This window comes from Leishmania mexicana, chromosome 12 (genome assembly GCF_000234665.1).
Source record: "Leishmania mexicana MHOM/GT/2001/U1103 complete genome, chromosome 12".
Classification (NCBI taxonomy): Eukaryota; Euglenozoa; class Kinetoplastea; order Trypanosomatida; family Trypanosomatidae; genus Leishmania; species Leishmania mexicana.
This window is the reverse complement of record NC_018316.1, coordinates 223,440-230,001: the sequence shown is the minus strand read 5'-3', so window position 1 is coordinate 230,001 and position 6,562 is coordinate 223,440.

Below are 6,562 nucleotides of genomic sequence, written 5' to 3'. Positions count from 1 at the left end.
TTTGTGTGCGTGTGTACGTGTTTCTGTGGTAGTTTATCACATGCATGAATAGATAAGGATAAGTATATACATGCAACACATATACGTGTGTGTGCGCGCGCATTTCTATATCAGTCACCGTCGCCTTACTATTATTTTTTTTTATATTTTGTAGCGCTATGTGCGTGCGCATTCGTGTGTACACGTGGCTGTGTGTAGGTGCGCTGTTGTTTGTTGGTTCTCCAGTGCTTCCCCCCTCGCTCGCCACCACTACAGGTCGCTACACGTAACCTCTTTTTCGTGTTCCTGTTAGCTCTCTTTCTCGCGTTCTCGTGATGCGTGGTTGGTGTGTATGTGTGTGCGCGTGCACCCAGCTTTTTTTTCCCTCATCGCCCACCCTTTTTATACCTTTTAGCAAGCTCGCTTCTTCCTCACCGGCTTTCTACTCGGGTTTCCATGTGCGCATGTCATGGTGGCTGTCTACTTACATGCCTGCACACCCCTATGTCTACGAATCTTTGTGTGTGGTTATAACCGCACTTGTCGCCTTTCTCCCTTCACAGGAGTACCTTTTGTTTTTTCTTCACAAGTGGGTGTGTACGTATGCCGTACGACGTGTTGCTTCTCTGTTTGGTGGCAAGGGGTTTCCTTTTTCTTTTTTTGCCTTGTCGAGCTAGTCTATTGCGACGATGGGGACTACCAACACCACCACCGTTTTCCCCCGCCCTCTCTCCCCTCCCCGTTTCTATATCCCAAGCTACGAACTTTTCAAGGCATCCTTGTGTTTCTGGGCTCTCCTCTTCTTCGTTCGCCTTTCTCTCCGCCGATTCTACATAGCTGTCTCTATACATCACTCACCTTCCTTTATTATTATTATTATTTTATTATTATTTACTTCTGCCGTGTGCTTCCCTCGTTATTCTCTCTCTCGGGTTCTCTCGCACAGGTAAGCGGAGTGGAGGGGGGGGGCGGAGCATACACGCAGACACCCACTCACCCACGCAACCCAAGCCACGAATTACAGCCGACCACGTTGCTTATGCCGCTCTTGTTCTCTTCTCCCCTCCATTTGTGGCGTTCTTCCTTCATACACATATACATATATACTTATATATTCTTGCTGGTTTTACGTCTCTCTCTCTTTCTTCCTTCATCTTCACCCCCCATCCGAACACACTCACTCACTCACCCCCCTCCTCCTCCCCCTCCTCCCCCACTCCCCTCCCCCTTTAAGTGTGTGTGGGTGTGGGTGCTCCCTTTTTTATTTTCTGATGTTGGAGCATCTTCATTCACTTTTTCCTTCTGATCCCTTTTTCGTTTTTGTTTTTTGCTTTTTCTGCCCTCGTCACGCACGTATCCTTGCCTTCAGCCTTTTTCTTCCCCCCCCCGCATTTCACTCTCCATCTCGTTGATTTTCCTTCGTTGTCGTTTCACTACACCGCTCCCTCGTCTCCGTTGGTGGTTCATACTTTGAGGCGCATGCGGATGCTGTGCCTTGCGCATCTGTTGTGTGGTGTCCGTCTGTTCATCCACCTGTGGTGAGGAGGAGGGGGGAGCGTCTCTCGGTGTCGGTGGGCTTTTTTAGCTTCGTTTTTTTTCACGGTGGTGGTGGTGGTGGTGGGGTGGGATATAAACGCCGAAACAAATCAAAGGAACAAGAGAAAAAAGAGGCGGAGCTCCCACCCCAGCCCCCATCACCACTCTGTCTCTCCCTCCGCGTCTGCCCTTTTTTTATTTTTGTCTTTCTCTTGGAAGGCATCCAAGCGCACTGTTGTGTACGTCTTCGCATGTTTTTACGGTGTTCTCGTGTTTTCATGCAACGATGGGACACAGAGACAAGGGGAGGAGGTAAAAAATGGAGGGTCTGTACGGCTCTCTGAGCTCGCTTGTGTGCCTGCGTGCACATCATATACATACATGTGTGTGTGTATGCGTATGCGTGTGGCACTGAACCGAAAGAAGCGAAGTCTGTTTCCAGGTTGTGCTTCCAATGACTCCCCCCTCCCTCCCCGCTCTGCGCACACCACTGCGCACGAAGGTACATACCAACACACGGCCGCTCACTTTTCCGTTTCAAATTCACTCGCTGTTTCGGGCAGCTCTTTCGTATTTCCTGCGCGGAAGACAGCAACCACAACGCGTGCGTGCCCTTCTCTTCTCTGGACACCCCTTTCGGAGGGGGCACTGGCCTCTGCTCCTTTTTCTTGGTTGTTGTATCTGCGTTGTACTTTGCTTTTCCCTTTCTGCGGATCGATGTGGCAGGCCCCCCTTTTTTGCGTGGTTTTTATCATGTATGCGTGCGTCTGTTCATCGGTGCGTTGCAAGCGGCTTGTAGTGACATCGCCACCTCCCATCCTGGGCTTCACTGCTCTCTCTCTAGAAGGGCATGACGACGCACATGGGCGTCGTTTGTTCCCCTCACGCACGCTGATGCCGAAACACTCTTACGCATACGCACACACAGGTCCATGCTCCGCATGAGTCACAAGGTACCTGTCGACGTGCTGCGAGGAGCAACCCCCCCATCCTTACACACAACCAGAGGGCGAGGTGTACAGAAGACGAAGAGGCTGATAATACGCACGGTAAGGGCTCCTTCGCTTCTTCTCCGATCCATTTTTCTGTCTCGCTCTTCGGGGCGTTCCATGGGGTTTCCTTTTCTGGTCCTCCCTTTGCCCCCACTTTTTTTGAGCATGTAGGTATCATCGCCTGCCCCCCCTATACTTTGTCTCCCTCCACGTATGGTGGCTCAACCGCTGCTTCCCCTCCCCTCCCCTCTGAGTGTGAGTGCCCTTATCTTACCTGGCTTTCCTCTTCCCAGTTTTTCTTGGTTGGTGTGGTGTGGTGTGGTGTGGTGGTCGTTCCTGTGCCACTTCTATAGGCTTTCCTTTTTTGTTGTTCTTTCGGGGGGGGGAGAGGGGAGCTACGGAGAAGATGGACGCGCGCCTGCTCATACCATGTTGCGCGCGCCTCCACCACCTTCGTTCTTTTCTTCGCAGCCTTTCCGTTTTCTCCCCCTTCCCCTCGTTTTTTTTGCCGGTTTACCTAAGAGGGGTAAGCTGTAGTAACACCGTACACAAGTTTACATGCGCTTGTCTGCGTGTTGGTGTGTGTGTGTGCGCGTGTGCGTGCCGTGTGTGTGCCGTGTTGCGATCTTCCTTTCTCCTCCCTATCTTTGGCTGTTGCATGGCGTCTGTACCTTATCCGATAATATTACGCAGGTAGCGCGACTGCTTCACGTTGATCTCGTCCGATGTCCGCGCCCTGTGACGCCGCGGATCTCTGTACAACAAAAAAATTCTTTTTTTTTGTTGCTTCCATTGTGTCTTTCAGGCTCTGCCTTGTCCTCGTAATCCCTCTCCAATAACGCCAGCTTCTCTTGTGTGGTCTCTCGCTATCTATATCTACCGCCAACAGAAACGTGCTCGACTCGCCTGCTCTTTCTTTGACCTTTTTTCCTTGGTTGCTGTGTGAGTGCTGTTTGCTCTGGAGGGCCTGCCCTTCTTCTCCATCTTCCGCTTCGCTCCTTCTTCACTCTGCCAACGACCAGCCGGTACACATCAGACACACACACACACACACACACACACACACACACGCACATACACCCCAAAGATTGACACAGGCGCAGACAAGCAGTCTTCGATTGGGTGTTTGTCCCTCCCTCCCTCTCCCTCTCTCTCTGGATGAGCGGGTGCATTTTTTCTTTTTCTTCGCTGTAGTTCCCCTCCCCTCCCCCTACACTTCTCTTGTGTGTCTCTCATGTCTGTGGATGTCGTATCGATATTCACGTAGTCGTGGATGGGCATCTCCCTTCCCGCCTTATTCACTCGAACAACAAAAACCGGAAAAAGGAAACGCTTCAGAGATGTTTTTTTTTTTTTTTGAGGCTGTGACGGTGCTCTTCTCTCTCTCTCCTTCCCCCACCCACCCGCCCATGCATCGCGTCTTTGCCTGTTACTTTCCTTTTGTGTATCTGGTGAAGGCGGCTCGGCCGATACTCCTACATGGCATATGCGAAGACTTCTAGGCTCGCAAGGCGACCTGTTTGGGCTTTCTGTGCTCTTTTTCTCGAAGGAAACGTTCAGATATGAGCACGCTGGTCCACGTGTTGCTGTCCTACTGGGGCGCAGCTGACAGAGGATGCGCGGCTGGGTGTGAGTGGGTGGGTGGGTGGATTGTGCGGAGGTCTGCTTTCAACGGCGTTGTGATGTCGCGCCTTGTTAACTGTCCAGCTCTATCACGGGCAAGGACAAGGTCTTCGCGCCTCTCACACTCCTGCTTGCGCATGTATGCTCGCGTGTCACCATCGTTCGGGGACGGGGCCACGGCTGCATGCATTTTCGTTGTTTTTTTTTCGTTGGTTGCGTCTTCCTCGGCTATGACCGGGCTGCGCTGTGTCTCGTGCTTGCCTCCTTTTATTTTCTCTTCCGCATTCCATGCTCTCAGCGCTTATGGCGGCGAAGGAAATATGCTTTCCGTGGCTGGTGCCGCCTGGCCGCTAGTGCACGTGCATATATATATATATACACATGAAGGTGTAGAACTTGTCCCCATCAGTGCATGCGTGCCGTCAAGCCTTTCTCTGCGTTGCGTTGCCCCCTCCCCCCTCTTATTCCTGATTGTGCATCGGTGTTGGAGGGCCGTTGCGCCTCTCGCGTGATTGTTCAGATGTGAGGAGACACACACCTTTTTCGTTGGCACATGCACATTTTACGCGCCCTTGCCGTCGATGCTCTTCGCTTCCTTTCGGACAGGGGGGAGGGAGGGCGCACGCCTGTTTGAAGCGTCGGCCTTTCCCCGACGAGCGGGCGCCGATGCGCGTGGCGGCCACTTTGCGTGCTTGCGCTTCCCCATCTGCAGCGTTGCATGGAGGGTCGCGACGGCCTATCGCTGGGGGGGGGGCAGCACCCGTGTGAGAGGGGCACTAGCTTCCCGCGGCGGCTACGAAGGTATCAGGGCTCCGGTAGTGCGCGGGGATTTCCTGACCCCCGCGGTCCGGGGCTCTCTTCCCTCCCTTCTAAGGCCGGGCCAAGTGAGACTCCATGGGCTGAAGAGTGTGTGTGTGAGAGAGAGAGCGGCTTCCCACACACGCCCATGCCGCACAGAGCCATGCACAGACTAAGCAGGCACGTACAGCGTACGTGGAGTGCAGCTTCTTCTCCGTGGAGAGAAATGAACGTGTTGCATGCGCGTAGCTTCCGCTCTCGCATTCACCCACGTCGATTTCTGTTTCTCGGTACAGAGGTGGCAGCTGACTTATCCAGCTGGATCTCCACGCATACCATTGTATCGCACGCGTGTGGCACGTGGTGTCGAAAGCATCGTCTTTGGTGGCCCGCTCTCCGGCAACACCTCCTCTCCTCGGATGCGGCGGCACCGGCGCTCCTCTGATGCGTGATCTACACAGCTCAGCTTCATTTCTGTGGCGCAGTGCAGAAGCTAGCCATGTATTCTCCTATATACGTATGCATGCATGTATATAGGCGTTGCTGTGTTTAAGGTGGAGGGGGTGGGGTGAGGGACGGCTTTCCGGGCGACAGCCGTGCATATTTCTACAATGTGCTGGGCCCTTATCCAAGCTTCTGTCTCTGTCTTCCACGCATCGATTTACGCCGACGTTCCGGCCTCCGCACAGTTACTTCTCGCCCCTCATCCGTCCTGGTGCTGCTGCTGCTTGTCTCTTCCCTCTGCGCCTCCGCCGTCCTTCGTCTCTTCTTCTCATTTTTATTTCCTGTTGATGGATGACGGTTTCTTGAGCTGTCTCTCTCACGAGCGCGTGGTCCATCTTATATCCCTAGAGCAGGTGATGCGTGGTGTGTGGTGAGATGGAGAGAGTGCGAAACACGGCAAGGCAGGGGATCTGGGGTGGTGGCGAGGCGCGTTGCCAGGCGTGTGTGCGTACGCGCTCACCTGCGCGCGTCGTGCGACGGTGCAGAAACGAAGAGGGGGGAGGTAGCATGCTCTCGCACAGACTCGAGCTCAGTCGTATGAGGGGCAGCCGCACCCTGTCGGTTGTTGTGCACGGCAGTGCGATAAAGGAGAGAAGTGGGGGAGGGATGTTAGGTGATTTGTTGTGGTGATGAAGCATGTATGTATTTGTGCACTCAACGGGGTGGGTCGAAGGCAGCTTGTCGCAGCCCCCCCCCCCCCTTCCCTCTCCATCCCGCCGCGACTCCAACACCCTCTTCTCACCATAAGCCTCCTTCCCACTTCTGCCCTTTATTTATATATATTTTATTTTTGCTTGGTTGCTTGGCTTATTTCTGTGCTGTATGCCCTGCCCTCTTTCCTTTGTTTTGCTGGCAAGCAGACCCACGGCAACCGCGCTCTCCCCACCCATCCTCCCGCCCTTTTCTTTTCGCCTTTCCCGTGATATCCTGCGAATCAACCTGTCTCACCCCCCGACGACCCCCAAGCACACACAAGACAAATGGCAGCAGTAACAACAACTAAGGAGGCGTCAGTAAACACTAAGGTACAGCATGAGCTACACAGCGGTGAGAGGGCAATGCAACACTCGGGAGAGGTCCGGCAGGAGTGTTGTGGGACTCCCTCCTGCTTTCTCCTTTCTCATATTCAC